Genomic DNA, 18,477 nt, shown 5'->3' with positions numbered 1-18,477 from the left:
CTTAGGATTTCTATCATGTTATCTCTCTGCCAATACTTTTCCATCTTGTCAAAAAAAACACTCCCTCCTCTGTCCTCTAAACCATGAATTTGCCATTATTGGTCGCTGCAGTGGCAGCGCTGACGTAAGTGGAACAATTTGTCTGGTAATGTTTTGCATGGAAACACTGTTAGGCAGAAGGACTCAGAGATTTTACAAGTGGGAATAATCCAGCACCCACACAGCCATTTACTGTATCTCACTTTTTCTGTTACTGTCACGCTGCGTTCATTTATCATAAGTATGAACAGAATCAAATAAACACTATGTATCAGTATGGTAGTCACTTGTTTTGTTTGTTTAAAATTCAGATTTTATGGGACTCCTTGGGTAAGGCATACCGATTCTTTTAGCTTTCACCATCACTACGAAATACAGTAAATCACTGTTACACCTACGCACATTAGTCACATGAAGTTAAACGTGCATTATGTCAAGTAGAAATCTTATCATATAAGGAAAAAAGCTTGCACATCACAGAACTCCAGTTTTAATGGATGGATTTATGGACGGATGGATTTATGGACGGATGGATTTATGGACGGATGTTCCTTGTGCAAGCAAAATACTTACTGCCAGACTGACTGCTAAAAGCGCAGCAACAATTCACTGTTGTAAGTGGACCAAACCTCCAGTATGACAATGATCTCAGCAATTTAAGAATATGTGAATTTAGCAACACAGACCCACGAGAGCCTCAAAAATGACCACCAAGACAAAAACATGTGATTGCCTTGGATTTATGTTTAATTTAAAATAATAAATAAATTAATTCCCTGTCTCCCTTTAATTTTCTCTCCTTATACAATTCCCACAATCTCACCCCCAGCCTTTGGTCTCATCTCCTGCTTATTCAGACTGGGCCAGTCCAGGGTTATGACTCAGAGGGAACAGGGCTATGACTCAACCCCACTATTAGTTTCCAGGTGGTCTTAGATCCCATTGTGCTCTTGATTAGCATTCAAAGACATATGAACAGGCATAGAAGTGTTAGGAGGCACAATTCCCTCACAAACACTGCAGACTATTTGTCTGTAAGGGAGTCAATGTGGAGTCCCAATGTCTGCATCCTAAGATTTTGCATGTGATTGTGGGAAGTAATGTGCATATCCCTGGATGTTGTGTGTGTGTGTGTGTGTGTGTGTGTGTGTGTGTGTGTGTGTGTGGTCCAATGGATTGAGCATCTGTGGCAGTGAGACAAAGAAAATGTGTCTGCTCTGAGTGAGACCACCAAGGCTATGTCTGTGTCTATATCACAGGTCCATTAGTGACTCAGTCCCATAAAAACTCATTTAAACACATTTATCTAATACTTGACATGTCCCAGACGTTTAACATTTGGCAGCTGATTAATGTATGTACTACTATAAACTTACAGATTTTATCAGTTTAGCAAGAAAAAAATCATAAACAAATAACAATTACAAATTAGGTAAGTTATTTAGGAACTGGGACTTACCAAGTGTAACTCTTCAGTTAAAATTGTGGACAATTATTGGTTATTAAAGGTAGCCCATGTCAAAGGAAAGAAGCAAAAGACCACACTATAATGTTTCATCAACATCTGGCTATAGGCCTATTCACTTTCTGTTCTCACTCAAAGGTATGAGTACAAGCCATCCAGACAACACTGGAGGCGTCATCTATGTTCCATTTTCTGACTGGAAACAAATGAAAGCCAAAGTTTCCAGGTCACTCTGTGTCTGACTTTCACATTTGTCTCCAAAATAAGACTAAGACAGGCTGTGTCTCCAAATCACCGCCCAGTCAAACCAAAACATAAACTAAATCCAGACTCCTCCGCCTGCCACAGTGTGGAAAGTTATACGTAAACAGAAGCTGCTCCTTTATATAAAGTGATATCTTTCTAATTAATGGCAATTAAAACGTAATTTGTTTTGAAATGTTAAAATTAGATACAATAGCATGCATGTGAAGAAAATGTGCCACCTCTGATCTTAGACTACTTTACTGTATGCAATAGACACATGACAATGAAAACTAGTGACATGGAGTCAAAAATGGAAATGTTTTAAAGTACAGGTGTGGTCAGAATTGGTTCATTTTGGTGACCAATGATTTTTGTTATGTTTTCGTCACTGAACGTCATTTTCGCCCTGATGAAAACAAGATGATAACGAAATCAAATTTAATGCACAAGGACAATAACGAGGATGAAATGTACTGACAATTTAATGTGTCAGATCCAATCAGACCCTAGATGCACACATATCAGCTGCCCCTGACAAACAGTATGGTGATGGGGTGGGAGGGCTTCAACCTGCTCCCAGTATCCCTGCATCTCGTGATGCGTTTTCACGTTTCAAATATCAACGCCTGGGACATACGCACACATTTTGGATTTGACGTAAAAAAAAAAACAAAACACTTTGAAAACTGCGTGGCACAACTTTCACCGTTAAAAACACAAACTTTTACAGAACAAACTTTTTTTAAACTAGATCTAAATTTGCTGTCAAAATTAACACTGTTAAGAAGATTAGACACACTTAGTCCAAAGTTACCATGACATGCACCCCCATGATGAATGTACTTATAACTTCTGCCACCTGTAATTCAACTAGTCACTTTGTTGTAGCATTTGCCCCCAAATCCCTACTGTATTCTTCTCCTTAGGTAAGTGCCAAAAATTATAGTTAGTTTAGACTTAATTTTAAAATTTAGGACCATTAAGCATTTTGTGTCTGCAGACTTAACACGATTTTTTAAATTCCTGCTTTCTAAGAACAGCCACAGCTGCTGTCTGCTTCAGTTCATGTTATTTCCAATGAGAGTTTCGCACAGTTTGAAAGTGCCTTCCGGTGCAGTTTCAACATTTGACTTTTGACAATTTGGACATAAAAAATTCACTCTTTTTTTTTTTCATTTTGATGTATCTGTGTGAAATTTGGTCAAATTTAGTCTATGAAAAGAGACAAAAAGAGCTTTGGCAAGATCACAGTGAAGAAGCGAGTTAATGTACGTGCCAAAGAAGAAGAAAAAAAAAAGAGACAAATTGTATCAGATGTGAAAACGTTATTGTGGTCACTAGAGGCTATCAGATATAAAACCCAAGAATATAATGGCTCCACCCAAGTGCTGCATAGAAACATAAGATCTTCTGCCAGTCTGTGGTTGCCAGTGTCATTTATTTTGCTGTTGTCTGCTGGGGGTGGGCATCATCAACTTCTTGCCCGGAAGCATCATTACTCAGAATTTGATGGCATTTTGAGTCAGTGAGGTACATGAGGTCAATGAACAAACTGCTCTCCATCGTGGACAACATCATCACACCCTCTCCACTCCACACTTCCACACCACTTCCTCTCCCTCAGACTCAACCCCACAAAGAACGCTTCAGGAAACCCTTCCTACTGTTCTCTATGCTCTTCATACTGTGATAGGTGATGCACACCTGCCAGGGATAAGATCCCAAACATATTTTTGTGTTTGGGATCTTCATGCAGCTGCTTTTCTAGGATTTATAGCATACTTGTTATTTGTTAATGTAATTTACATTTCTCTCTTATGCGCTGTCAGTCTTACTTTTACAGTTTTTTTGTCACTGTTACTACCTCATCATATAAGGTGCCTGTGGCATTTGTAATGTTAACTGTGTTGTTTTTTTGTTGTTTATTATAGACAGCCCTATTTTTATCCATCTATAAAAAATGTGAAAAGGTTATCGAGTGACTCCTTTTTGCTAAAGGCTATGCCTAGTATAATGCTGTTTTCAATGGAAATATGTCTAAATGCATAACCTTTGTGAAACAGTTCATCCTATTCTGAAACTGCTTTTTGGTTTTTCAAATATTCCAGGCAGTCCAGAAGTCCTGAGTGTTGTCACAGGACCATAAAAAGTTGAGTAGGTTGCCTTTGATATTGTTTTACATGTTCCTACATATCTGTCACAGTCTTTTCATCCCATGTCAGGCTTAAAATCACTTTCCCGTGTCTTCTTGAAAGTCTGGTTGTAAGTCTAATTATAAAAACAACACACACATGCTTAATGGTCTTTGCTAGTTAGAAAAAATTGCAGCAATAATAGCATTTCAGTCTAGTTTTGGGAGTTTGTAAGCTACAGTAGTTTGCAGATACTGAAAGAATTGAGGCCTGGGTATTCAAAAGTGTTATACACAATTTATGGTACATTCAGAGCGGTCGAGACAAAAACATCCCAGAAGATTTAGGAGACCAAGTCAAGGCATCCCAGTTTACTATTTACTATTGTTTATTCTATTTCTGTGTGAAGTGTAGTACTGTGGGAATCGATTTCATGTGAATGGAAGTTACATATAGATTATAGTCCTGCATATAAGGAGAGTTTGTCACTTTTTTGTTTAGGTAGAGGTCGGTTTCCTTTACAGAGTGGATTAAGAAATGAATGAAGAACTAAAGATGTGCAGTTGCCTCTTTGTCCAATGCAAACTTCAACTGCAGCCCAATCAATATTCATTAAAAAGGATCCACACATATCCACACACACATGGAATTAGTCTAACACATCGTCACAGCTCCCTCAATTGACCCGATCCACTCTGTGAACCAGAACACGACTGTTTCTCACTGCTCTCCTCTATTGTTGCCTTTAAGTATGCCAATCAATACCTCCAGCTGACACTCGCCAACCACTCAGTCTCTTCATCCCCCAGGGGGTGTGGTTTCAGTGTGTAATCTCTGGAGATACCAGAGCTTCAAAGAACGCAGGGTTGCTGTGCTGGAGGGCACAAATCCACCCCGCCTGAAGTCCAACACACAGATGCTCAGTTGATTGGGATGATGTGGAAAACACTGCCCTCTGCTGATACTAACCCCACATTAACTAGGATCTACAAGTCATTTCTGTCTCTGGTATTTCATGTGTGTCAACTGTAGTTGTTTGTGAGATATTCACAATTAACAGTAATTACAAACTGACAATGCCTCTTTGCAGATATTAAATATAGAATTATTAAAAAGAAATTAATAGCAGCTTCAATATGGCATGGATATATACACTCACCAGCCACTTCATTATGTACACCTATTAAATTGCTCATTAACAAAAAATTCTAATCAGTCAAACATATAGCAGCCACGCTGTGCATCTAGCCATGTAGACATGGTCAAGATGACCTGCTGAAGTTCAAATGAAATATCAGAATGGGGAAGAAATGTGATTTAAGTGACTTTAAAAGTCACACCGTTGTTGATGCTAGACAGGCTGGTTTCAGAAACTCATTTTCCCACACAACCATCTCTGGGTTTACAGTGAATAGTCTGAAAGAGGCATCCTGAAAGTATCCAGAGTGCAGCAGTTCTCTGGGTGAAAATGCACAGTTGATGGCAGAGTTCAGAAGAGAATGGCCTGACTGCTTTGAGTCAAAAAGAAGACAACAGTACCTTGAAGCAGATACTCGTCAGAAGCAGAACACCACTGCAGGTGATTCTCCTGTTAGCTAAGAACTGAAAACCGATGCTACAATTCACATAGTCTCACCAAAATTGGACAATAGGAGACTGGAAAAATGTTACCTGACCTGATGAGTCTTGGTTTGTACTGTGGCATTTAGATTGCAGGTTAAGAATTTGGAATTTTGGAAAAATTGGACCCCCTTAGTACCAATTGGGCATCATTTAAACACCACAGCCTACTTGAGTAACATTGCTGACCATGTCCATCTCTTAAGTAATCACAGTGTACCCTCTCCTGACAGCTGACTCCAGCAGGATAACATACCATGACACAAAACTCAAATCACCTTAAACTCACCTCTGGGATGTGGTGGCACAAGAGATCTGCATTATAGATGTACAGATGACAAATCTGCAGCAAGTGTGTAATTTCATCATGTTAATATAAACCAAAATCTCAGAGGAATATTTCCAACATTTTGATGAATCCATGCCACGAAGATTTCAGGTAAATGGTTTCCAACGTAGCATTAGGAAGGTGTAACTAATGAAGTGGGCCTTTACAAGCGGGTTCTGGAGTAAACATGAAACTGTGTCATAAAGGCAAAGAAATAAGGTGTTGTGCAATGTGTTGTTAGATGTGTCATAAACCAAGATTTCTGTTAGTCATGGTTTCATACTCTTGCTGTCGTTGGAGCCCACAGTGCCCCCTCTGGTGTAAAAAATTTTAAAGGTCACCAGGCTTTCTCTGTTCTTGCTGCACGGCTCGTAAATAACCTGCAACATCAGATAAGAACCTGGTGACCAGTGACGGACATTAGACCAACTGTAAAACTGGATGCAGTTTGTTCGCACTAACCAAAACAGCTACTATCTTCATCTCATGCAGCCTCCCTGGCGCCAGCTGGATGCTCAAGGCAAAAGCTGACGGGAATAACAATTCTACATTAGATAACAAGACTGTGTTGTGACTTTATCCCTCTTCCTTCAAGGTTACCCGCGTCGACCGAAGACTGTTGACTTTTGCCTAACTGGGTGAAGGGACACTTTCTCTCGGCGGAACACGGAACACACACACACATGCATGTGCACTGACACAGACTCACCCCCCCCCCCCCCTCCAAACGCCTTCGAAGCTTATGTCTTCTATGTAGTGAGATGTGCGGATTCATGTGCTGAGGTGTGTTTTTTTTTCTGTTCTCAAACTGATCTCCCTGTTGGAGCTCAGTCTGGGGGGAGTTATTTTTTCTCCTCGTCTTTCCTCATGTTGTGCATTTTCCATTGTTATACCTCTCTGACCAGTCTTCCCCATATGATGTTGTAATGTATGTATGGTCGGAAGGGTAAGATGGCGCTGGCAAAGGTCGGCAGCCTTAACCCAACAAATTTCCTACGCGTGGGACTAATAAAGGTTATCTTATCTTATCCAAAAATCGGTCAATTCTGCAATGTCTCAGGGTTGTTGTCAGTTAGACTGAGTGTTTTCTTACTACCTGTCCATCCATTCTCTTCTGTTTGTCACAGAGGGACTGGAGGCTATTCCAGCTACCACAGGGCGAGAGGCGGGGTACACCCTGGACAGGTCGGCAATTCCTAAGTATTAAGTTGAAATCAGTGAAATATTGAGGTAGAAGTGCTGAATACATATTTCCTTAAAAGACTGCAAGTTAGTAAACAGCAGTAAAACACATAAATTAAAGAATGCTGTTTGCCTCCAACTCTACCAGCAGGTGGAGACAGAGTGGTGGTGTAGTTGTATGCCTAAAGATGAAGGTTTGACAGACCCTGAAGGCTCAGAAAAGATGATGATTATTTTTAATGGTTTTTTTTTCTTTTTTTTAAATTTTGGTGTGAAAAATGACCTAGTGTACAACAATAAAATCACTTCTGTTTTAGCAAACTTATTATGTTCACAATTTGATGGTGTGTACATTTTTAATTTCCATCAGCCACTTCCCGGCATTAAACAGAATGCTGGAAATGTGTCTTTCTTAATATTTCTATATAAACTATATAAATATTCGCATATTAACATCCTGAAAACCCCGAGAACTACAGTGTACAGACAGTAAGCTGATTTATATGTTGGGTATCATGTCAGTGCTTTTCCACTAGGTGGCGATATAACTCTGTGTATAACTCTTGATTCAACGCTCCACCTCCATTCAAAAAGTAAAACGTCGTGTGCTGTAGACACTTCCTAGTGTCTAAATCGTAAAACTATCAGGTTTACTGTTAAAAACAATCTTCAACCACTTCAACACAAACCACCAACAAACAAATACAGTATAAATACAGTATACCACCTCAGTTTTTAAGCATGACACACGAGAAGTAAGTCAGCAAGTGCACATGCACGTGTCCTCTTCATTGCAGTGCTATGGCTTTGACCTTTGACCCTTTTTCACTCCGTTCCCATTTCAGGAATCTGCAGTATCATCAGCTCAATGAAATAAAAGACAAATATGTAAATGCACATTCTGCAAAAATTTTGCATGAAAAGATAAGTAACCGACAAGTGAAGACTGTTTTCATCCTTTTCTGAATGCACGTTCAGGCTCTGCCACTACCACTTCCTCTCCTGTAAAGCCACTAGGTGCAGTTCTTTACTGGAAACCAGTAGCTCTGACTAAAAACACCACAGTAGTAGTGAACAGTGCACTTGTGGCAACGGTTAGTTATCAATAAGTTGCACAGTGTGAGACAGTTAAACCCTCAGTGCCGACTACCCAAGAACTGTCACACATTCTCCATCTTCTCAGCTTCATAGAGCAGCAGCTTACTGGAAACCCTGTAACTGTAAACTAGCGTGGCCAACCAAAAATACCTGCCTACTATGGGTTTGAGAGACCACTCTTACAAGAACAATTCTTAGTTGAGGAAGAGAATTTGCTTGTAAGTACAAGTGCTGATATCAGACATGGGAGTGTTTCCTGTTAAGATATGCAAATGAATTCTGTTGCTAGGGCTAAAGTTACTGCAGATTCTTAGGCAGGATGAAAACATTAAGTTTAAAAGTTACAGGTGGTCCAGCTATTATACAGAACTGCAGGTCTAGAAGCATGCGCCCTTCACACGCATTGCTCGGTCTTCCCTAAAATTAGTTAAACAATCAGACTCAACATTTCAGTGTCAATATCAAACTATTAATAAATGTTAAAAATCTGCATACATTGCAATCTGCTTCCTTCTGCTCTTTTTTTCTTTTCCCTGCTTCCACTAAAACCTGCAAAGTCCTTCTTTTATAACTACTGTGCGTACTTCCAGAAACATCAACTTAACACAACCCTGGCCCTTTGAATGCTCTGCGAGAGATTTCTTCTGTGTAATCAATACAATACAATATAATATCTTGAAATGCTTGACACTAATCCCCCCCAAAAAAGCCATAAAAAACATAAACTACTGGTTGAAATTCTAGCTGTCACTCAGTGACAAAATCACAGTGTGATTTCTGCACGGGGGAAGCTCTGTGCAGCCATATCTGAAACTTTCTGAGAAACAGAAAGGAATGAAAACAGCCTACCCACCCTGCTTAGAGGTAAAGTAAGGCAACTATCAAAGAATATATTTCAGGTTCTGAGTTTGTAAGATTGGACAGAATAAGACAGAACTGCTGCTCACATGTTAGGCTGTCTCCAAAGCAACTGTACTTTCACTTTTAGCTAAGAAAGGATAAAAGGTTAAATCTGGCCACAGGAGCAACAGGTATGCACATACAGTGCACCCACTCACTCACAGTGTGCACAAACACCTTCACAAAAGTCTTAACACTTTTACACGTGAATCAGTGGATAAAGAAAAGCTTTATTTTAAGCTCTCCAAGGCAGGATATCTCGTTCGCATCATGAGAATTTTCCATGAAACAAAATTTGTGGTTTTCCTTGTTTAAAAAGGTGTTCTTTTTCAACATCTCACATGGTCAAAGCCCATTGGTTAATCAGAAATGTGCAAAACAACTCCCATCAAGCTGCAAACAAGGCTTCTTTTTTAGTTCCTGAAAAGCTGAGATGAGAGAGATAAGAGTGTTTTAGGCCGCCTGAGGCCATTATTTCAAAATCGAGGCTTGATGGTGACAGAAGAGGAAGTGCTGCTGTCCCATGGCTGTGACTTACGTGAGTGACTGCGAATGTGTTTGCATTACCAGGCTGTGGTGAAGAACAAAATTCACACAATTACCAGGTACAAAGGCTTAAAGTAAAAAGAGACTCCAATGACACAGAAGACTCAAGTATCGTCTCAGCCAGCCTCTTCACAGCATAGCAAGAATCACTAATGCTGCAGACTTGAAAATCTGGTGCCAAACAGCTCGGAGAGCTTTTAGCACATTTCATTTCATTTGAAAGAAAAAAATGTTTGTTATTCTGTATCTTTAAATTCATCTACTTCATCAGTGCTCAAACATATTTGCATAGCTTTCTTATTGTACAGAAAAGTAAAGACATAACTTTTTTTGTTTAACTTTATTAACTTTCTTGCTACTATTTCAAAAAGAACATCCAGCATTAAAGAAGAAGAAGTTGATAGACCTGGTACCTGCAACAAGGGAGTTAGGGGGTGGTGGGCGGGATTCAGTCCTATGTTTGTCACCAGAGCTAATGCTTTTGATATCTTTTGATTGTGAAAATCCAATGATATTTGGGATTTTTGTGGTTGGGTTTACAGGTAGACTCCATATGTACCAAGGCCTGCTGTTCTTCCAGGACTAACAGGTGCAGCTAGCACACCTACAGGTGTCCTATCTTCAATCTTCACATGCCAAAGAAGGACACTCACAAGCACAGCAAAAACTACACATGGAAGATTGCAATTGGTGCAGCTCCAATTCATTGATAAGGCAGTGAGCCGCAGGTATGGAAGTACCTGTTTGCATTCAAAGAGATTACAATAGAATGACAGCTCAATATGGAAATTATGTTATCGCCCTTTTCAGATGAAGAGAGAAAAGACTTCCAATTTAGAGAAGGTCCTTAAAGATTTGGCTTAACACACTGTATACTGTAATAGCTACACCCTTTTTGCACACGCCCTTCTTCTTACTCAGCTATTTATCAATAGTGACTTATATGTATATAAGTCATGTATATATTGTATCTATTTCTTACTTAGTGTATTGTCTGTCTTTGTTAGTTTTTATACTGGAGCACTGTAACAAAAATAATTTCCCCTAGGGATCAATAAAGTATCCTGATTCTGATTAAACTAGCATAAGCTAGCAAGATGAGAATGTCCACCCTCACCATCTTGGATGAAAAAAGAAAAAAATATCACCAGTCATGATAGGTGGCTACCCTGAAATGGAGTTAGTTCCTGTTTAAAGGGAGTTTTTCCTTCCCACTGTCCCGAAGTATTTGCTCATAGGGGGATGTGTGACTGTTGGGCTTTCTAATATTGTCACGTCTTTACCGTACAATATAAAGCACCTTGAGTTGACTGTTGTTGTGAATTGGTGCCATATAAATAAAGCTGAAAATTAATTGTGTCGCAGAGAGGCTACTGTGTCTATGAAAAAACTCACGCTCTTTGGCTAACGAGTTGTCAATCACAAGTTGATCCTTCACATTGAAATGTAGTATTTCGAAACAAAACAGACTTTAACTTTTGTTTCTTCTTTGGTTTGTTTGTTTGTTATTCAGTATGACACAAAATGAGCCCATAAACATAACCATCAACAGGAACGCCTTTACAGAGGTCAAATCAGAAAGTTGTTTTCTTGTAGACTTCTATAGGCCAAGAAGATCTACAGCTATCGCCAACTAGTGGCCTCCAGATAAACTGCCGTATCGGCTTTATTTTTCCGACCCAGAAGCTACGTCCATGTTTTATACTGCATATGGTAGTAACATTAGCTACTCAGCCACCACCCTAACATCTTAGCTTGCGTCACGTTAACATTTTTGTTCCACACTGTCCCTGCTTGTATTTACAGAAATGTGATTTTTATAAATGTTCATGTTTCTGAATAAACATGAGTAAAAACCTACAGTACGGGTGGTTTTTCCAAGCCTGCAGCACTTCCTCACTCCGTACTTAGTAATGAATCCAACAAAATTCCATCGCAGATACAAATTTTGTGACCGCACAGGCAGTTGTGCAATGGTTGATAATCACCTACCATGGTCGTCGCAGTAACAGGCCTCTCTAAATCTTGGTGGTTAATATCAAAACGCTGCATCTTTGTAATTTTTGTGGTTTTAAATTTCTGACAAATACACCCTGGAGATTCTCTACTGCTTGACTGTAACTAAATTTGGGCAGCAGGAACCTAGCCGTTCCACGCCACTTAGTCATTATGATATGTACAGATATGAGGCTGGTATATTCCACTGTAATTTTTAGGAAGTTTAAAAAAAAAATCCAAAATGTCATACTGCGCCTTTTAGACCATTTTGAGACCCTAAAACTCTTCACTGAAACTGCTACAGCTGGAAATGAAAGTGGCTGCTGAGGGAAAATCCACTGTTAAAGTGTCAAGAAAAGCCGCTTTACATCTGTGAATCGATCCACTGCGGTTGTGAGAAGGTTTCATCAAGACCGAAGGTGGTAAAAGAAGAGGAACAAGATACTACTACAGCTGAAGTGAGAGCTTTAAAATAATAAGTATAAGTACAAGATTTTTGAATGACACGGACAATTACAGAATACAGACTTGTGTGGAATCTAATCTTTCCCTCCTAATATAAATAATACCTAATAAATACAGGTTAACAAGTGTTTGTTTTTTGTAATATTAATCTATGTGAAATTTAAAGTCCTTTCATTTCTAACCCGAGTAATGAGACACAATTATTCAGGCTCACTTAGGAGCCAGTAAAAATTACACATGTGACAGCAAGATGACTCGAGTGAAATTTCAGTATGTCTGCGGTGTGTGATGTAAAAGCTGCCTACTCATTTGCTTTTGGTCGGTGCACAAATAGACACATGGTTTACTTTCATTTGAATGAGCCATCTGTGGTTTGCATCTCTCAATGCAACATGAAGAGCAGAAGTAGCCTTTACAGTCCTCTGCTGACTGCATGCTCAAAGAAGTGAAGCAACCTAGCCGCAACCCAGTACAGGCGAGGGTAACAGCTCCTGAAGTGAACCGAGTCGTACATGTGGATGTTTTGCTCGTATGCTACGATGCTCTAATCTCAGTAAACTGGTCAATGCATAAAGGTGCTAGTACCAAATCTAAGGAAAATTGTCACCAGATTCTTCAGTTCTCCTCATCTCTACAGAGTATGTCAGAGTGCTGCAGCTCACTGTTTCGATTTTCCCAAGTGTGAATACATTCTTCTTAGAGTTGGACACAGAAGCATAAATCTTATCTTATTAACTCATTCACTGCCAGCCATTGGCAGTGAATGAGTTAAACCCATTGACTCATTCACTGCAATTGACGGCTATAGACGTCAATGGCAGTGAATGAGTTAAGTTATTCTGTATCTGCTAGAAATGTAAATTTGTCTACTGAATTCTTGCAATAGTTTCAAAGTTGCTATTTAAGCTTCTTTCCGCGGCCCTAAAGTGACCAAAAATGAATTCATGGATTAAAATGAAAACAAAAAAAACAACCAGATACAGACTTAGTGTCTGTGTTTGTTTGTTTTTTCCTTCTTGCCGTCCTGGGTATGAATCCACCAGTTGAGGCCTTTCTGTGCAGTTGATTGTTCTCCCTGTGCCTCAGGGAACTCCAGTTTCATCTCATGCTCCAAAGCATGTATGCTAGGTTAGTTGGTGGTTCTAAATTGGCCGCAGTTATGAATGTGAATGTGAATGAGTGTCTTTCTTGGTGTGTTGACTGAACAATAAACTGGCAACATGTCCAGGATGGATGACTGAATGACACGCAGTTCACTACACAATCTTATTTTTAACATTCTTTTTTTTAGAACCTACTGTGTGGTGGATTCTTTGAATTCTTCTGGTTTTGACCTCAATGAATTATGATGCTGTTGAAAAGAAGTCTCAGCATGAACATGGGTTAGACTGATTTGCCCGCCTGTGGCTTTCAGTAGGGTTTCACTTTGCATCAGTCATTTGGATCCCGTCTCTTTCTTGGTTCTGTATTTTCCTTCAACACACAAACAGATTTTAAATTCAGCTGAATCTCACCTGCCTTTAAGAATGTAGTTGAACTTAAATGACCCTCACAACTTGAACTCTTGCCTTTCTCTACTTTTGCCTGTGTTTCTATAGCAACTTTGCATTTATATTTCCCCTAATTTGTCTAGATGAAGGCAGAGCACACACATAGCAACCTGTAATCAGTCAGTTCCTGCTTTGACTTCATTTCCATGCTTACCTACTCACAACACAGCTATACACAAGAGCGGCCTTTCTTGTCATTATGAACACAACAATGTGACTTCTCTGTGATTCAGTCATTCCTAGAGGGCAAAAGAAAGTTTATTGCATCAAGTCACACTTTTCTTTGTCACATTGTGAACAGATTCACAGTAAAATATACTGTAGAGACTCTTTACTTCATTGAAAACCACTGTGTGGCTGCTGTTGTGAGAATTGTAATTAAAAGTACGTGACCACTTGCTGAGTTGCAGAATTTCTCACACAGAGGCGAGAGAGGTGCACAAGCTCTATTCTTCACATCTTGAGAAACCTGCTTCCCCTACAGCCCTTTGACTTGCTCAGCATTCAGTATTACAACATCAGCAGATAAATAATGACATGACTTTAAATTATCGCTATTACAGGAACACATTTAAATTTTAAATGTTTTAAATATAATCTTTCACATTTGTCTCAGTTTTTGACTTGAATATATAAAGTGCACAAGTTTGAGCTCTGCTACTTCCTCCTGCTAAGCTTCCAATTTAGGTACTGTGGATGCAAAATGGTGCAAGTGACAAGAGGAAGTTTCTACAATACAGCAGGTCACTAGGCAACACAAAGAAGAAATGCATGATTGTGTTTGTTACAAAGAGTGCTGAACAAACACACCGATCATAATAGGTATAAATAAAATATTCAAATAGGCTTCCTCCTATTGTCTGCCTCTCACACACATACACACATACGTTTTCATGCTCACTCTCACAAATGTGCAGCTTCCCTTCCTCTCTCTCCTTCAAACGCACTCACTCAATATTCAGCTCATATCCGGGATGGTAACTCTATACTTCTCTGACTCCAGCCACATGAATGAAGAAAATAGGGACAGGGAAACCCCATGTCACTCATTATGAAACTCACACACGCTTTACACCAGAGTTAGTCTACATCTTTACTCTTAATGAGTCCAAAAAGCAGAGAAACGAGGGGGTGCTAGGATAACTGCCAAAAGAAAATCTGAAAAAGAAAGTTAGTAGAAAGCTGAGTGCTGTTTCTTTAGCTCTGTAAGCTGAATATGAAGGAAAATCAAGTGGAAATATGAGAAAAGCGAGAGAAGGGAAAAACAAAGCTTGGAAAATATTTGTTCCAATTTCACATCAATGCAGAACATGTGGTGAAACTTCAGCCAACAAATTGCTTATTTGTTTAAGCTGTCACTGGAGCGCCCCCTTTAAGAGCAAAAAACAAATTAACCCTACCTAATTTGAAAGCAAAGATGCAAAAAAGAGCATCAAAATAACCACAAATATGAGACTGATCTTGTTTTTTTATACAATAACTTCTGCTCAGCTATTAATTATGAGGTCCCTGGCCAGAGGTTTTTGGAAATAAGTGTGTTCAAACCGCATGAAAAATGACATAAAGTAATTATTTGATTTCAAACAACCTCAATAACTCTATAATAAAAAAAGAAGAAAAAAATGGAAAGAGCCACCATTTAGTGTTAGTGTACCTCTTTTGGTCAATATTGTTTTAAGGTAGACCATAAAATTAACATCATGCTGTATTAGGAAATAAATGAGAAACCAGCAATCAAGACCATTAAATCAATTGGAAAATGTTTACAGAGGTCATAAATGGAGAAGTAGGGTCGTTTTCCCACTTGATTTTTATTTTTGGGATGACCTAAACACAAGATCCATCAGAGTCACGGAGAGCATATACAAGTAAAATAAATAACTGCATATAATAAAAGTGTAGTTTTGTTTAAAAAAAAAAATCCTACATTGGTCGGATTATTATAATTATTTTGATGGTGAAGCACAAAATACTTGTATGTCAGAGCTGTCTTTTTAATCATTTAGAACTGCAAAATTACTTCTTATATTCTGTGTATTTATTTATTCATTCTGGTAGGGGTAAGGTGTAGAGGTGGGAATCACCATACATCCCACGATACGATATTATCACAATACTTAACGTACGATATGATATTATTGCAATTTTTTTTGTAATATTTTGCGATATTCAGATTCTGTACATAAAGGTAAACTTTATCAATATTCATTTTATCTAATATCAAAGTCTCGCACTCAGTCATTCTCTCATTTCAGTCAGTTTTATTGTTGACAAACTGAACGGTTTGTATTACAGTCTAGTCCAACTTAACTGAATGCAACCATCTGGTACAATTATAGCTATTCTGAACTATGCAATTTATGAAAACTATGCAGCCCATTCAGCAACTGAAGAATTTGAAAGTAAATTAAAACAAAATATAATTTTACATTAGATAAAAAAGTTTTAAACTTAATTAAAATAAAACATGTCTTAAATTAAAATAAGTAAACTGTCATGTTTATTGCTGCCAAAAAAAGTTAAACACATTTGGACAGTGAAGGAACGTCAGGATTCTTGCTCAGAAAAAGGAGCTGATCAACATGCTCTGAAGTCAGAGCACAAAAACCTTTTTTGTAACAAAATATCGATTTCTGCTGTCTCTGTATCGATACATTATTAGCAAACAAAATATCACGATACTACACAGTATCGATTTTTTTTTCCCCACCCCTAGTAAGGTGGGTGTTCTCAGGTTTTCAAATCCGAATAGCTTTACTCGTTTCCGACAGCACCTGAACGCACCTCTCCCAGTTGCTTCCTTCGCTACGGCAGTTTTGGTTCATAATGAAGAGACGCTCACTGCGCTCTGGTTTGCTTTTTTCCAGGAGGTGACGCTCGCCAACCACACACTGATAAGACTGAGCTATAAAAAGGATCGGCGGAGTTCACATAAGTCACATGGATTTTTTTTTTTCTTTCTTTGCAGGTTTCGCACGATAATAATAACCGGGCGCAGCTCGCGTGACGCGCTTGGATACGGAACACACAAAAAATGCGGACAGGGTGCAGCCCTGTCAAGAAAACCGTTTCAGGTCCAGTCATTCAATAACGTTTTTAAAAAATACAAAAAGGAAGAGGAAGGCCGGGTTACTATCTCTGTCTGACACCGCATACTTCCTTTTATCTTTGTGCAAACCGCCCATTACGCATGAGTGAGCGTTGCACGGCCCTCAAAACTCCCTGAACCTCTTAAAACGGATAGCATCTCTAATGTGTCTAGGTCTGTGCAAAAAGTACTGAAATACTGCAGTGAATCTGCAAAAAGAAAATCAGCTTTAGTGAATGCAAAGTTCCATCAAAGTCATAATCTGCTTCCTCGTTTGGGCTTTGAAGGGAGCACAGCTGTGAAGTGGTGAATTTATTTGATTTATATGCGTGTAATTCATAAAATAATATGAACTGACAGACTTACCCCCACATCACTGGCGGTCAGGCGCAAACGTTGCACTTCTGTTTCTTTTTTAAATTCAGCCAACATTTGCGAGGCGCGCTTTTGCACCAATATGACCTGACACATTTTCTTTCACTTTCAGACTTTTGCAGTACGGTGCAAAAGTCATCCTCTAACACACAGCAACGCACTTGAGCGCTTTCCATCTTTCTCTCACCTCTCACTAGCTTTCTTAATTGCTGAAACAAACTTGTCCGCTCTAGCTCCACCATTCATACTGAAGTGTCTGCCAGACTTGCAGTGTAATACATTTTCGTATTTTTGGTCACACCCACTGTTTTCAGTTCGCCCAGCCCTCTATGTCGCGCCAGGGGAAGCCTCATGAATGGAGTCCTCTGGTCATCAACGCTGGATTTAATCACATGGAGACTAAATTTACCTGAACACTCTTAACAGTGGTTCACGGTACAAAATTCCACTTAGCGTTATGAACAATGGGTTCAAGTTAACCCAGTGCATGAGTCTTAATGCAGAATACAAGCGTTGAAGCAGAATCCCTGGAACCAGAGATTAGGAAGTGCATAAAAACGCATTAAAACATGTTGGATGTGTGCAGTATGATTGCACTTATATAACACCTAATAAGTAGGAGTAGAAACAAAATAATTTAGTACAAAGTCCAGTTTCACAGCTCTTATGTGCATAAGAAGAGAATGTTACAGCAAACCATCTTTGAGATTTATGCAGGCATTTCACACATTTCAAAGTTTACTTTATTCATCCAAAGCGTCAACCCCCATAGCAACTCTCTGAGGCTGTAATTAGCTTAGTGAGCCACAAAAATGCTTGCAGGTACCTGTAAACGCTCATCAAATGCACATTCGCTTATTAACAAAAAATCATAAACTATACAAAATATAGTTTATGGGCGTGGCTTCCAAGTGAAACCGGTGCATTCTTTCTGAGGACCCTCTGTGACCTCAGGAAACACTTTCATGATCTCAGCTGCTAACTTATAGTTGTACTGAATACAACTGTGTAAATGTTTTAGATTAGGGTTGTTACTAGATTAAAAAAGGATGATATAGCAGAGTATGCTTTATAGCAGGCCTAAATTGTGATGTTACTAGTTACTGATCCACAGTTTCTTAGTCAAAGTCCAATTAGAAAACGTCAAGATGACAACAGCAAAAACAGAGGCCAACAGGCTAACATTATGTTGACTAGGTCCATCTTTTATTTACATTCTATGGTGTGAACAAAATTCACTATAAATGAGCCATGAGAACTAACCTGTAAGAAGTACACATAAAATGAAAGTTGCAATGTGATAAGGAAACCCATGATATACGCTATTCATCTGCCACGCTTCACAGTGTGGGGCATTATGCAGATATATTAAAAGCAATCAAGCATTAAAAGACAGGGAAATAAAGCACATTTTCATGAACACACACAGGAAGCAAAAGCAGAAG

General features: G+C 39.0%; 1 long non-coding RNA gene across 2 annotated transcripts in view; it reads right to left on the bottom strand.

The window, feature by feature from the left end:
* LOC113034562 (uncharacterized) overlaps positions 1-17,281 on the bottom strand; it is a 110,734-nt gene extending 93,453 nt beyond the window's left edge. For both annotated transcript variants that reach the window (XR_003274196.1, XR_003274195.1), the window contains exon 1: positions 17,024-17,281. This is a non-coding gene — a long non-coding RNA (uncharacterized LOC113034562). The remainder of the gene's footprint in view (positions 1-17,023) is intronic.
* Between the last annotated feature and the right edge of the window lie 1,196 nt (positions 17,282-18,477).

Source organism: Astatotilapia calliptera, chromosome 13, assembly GCF_900246225.1.
Source record: "Astatotilapia calliptera chromosome 13, fAstCal1.2, whole genome shotgun sequence".
Classification (NCBI taxonomy): domain Eukaryota; kingdom Metazoa; phylum Chordata; class Actinopteri; order Cichliformes; family Cichlidae; genus Astatotilapia; species Astatotilapia calliptera.
The sequence above is the reverse complement of the archived record's forward strand: the minus strand, read 5'-3'. Positions and strand labels throughout refer to the sequence as shown.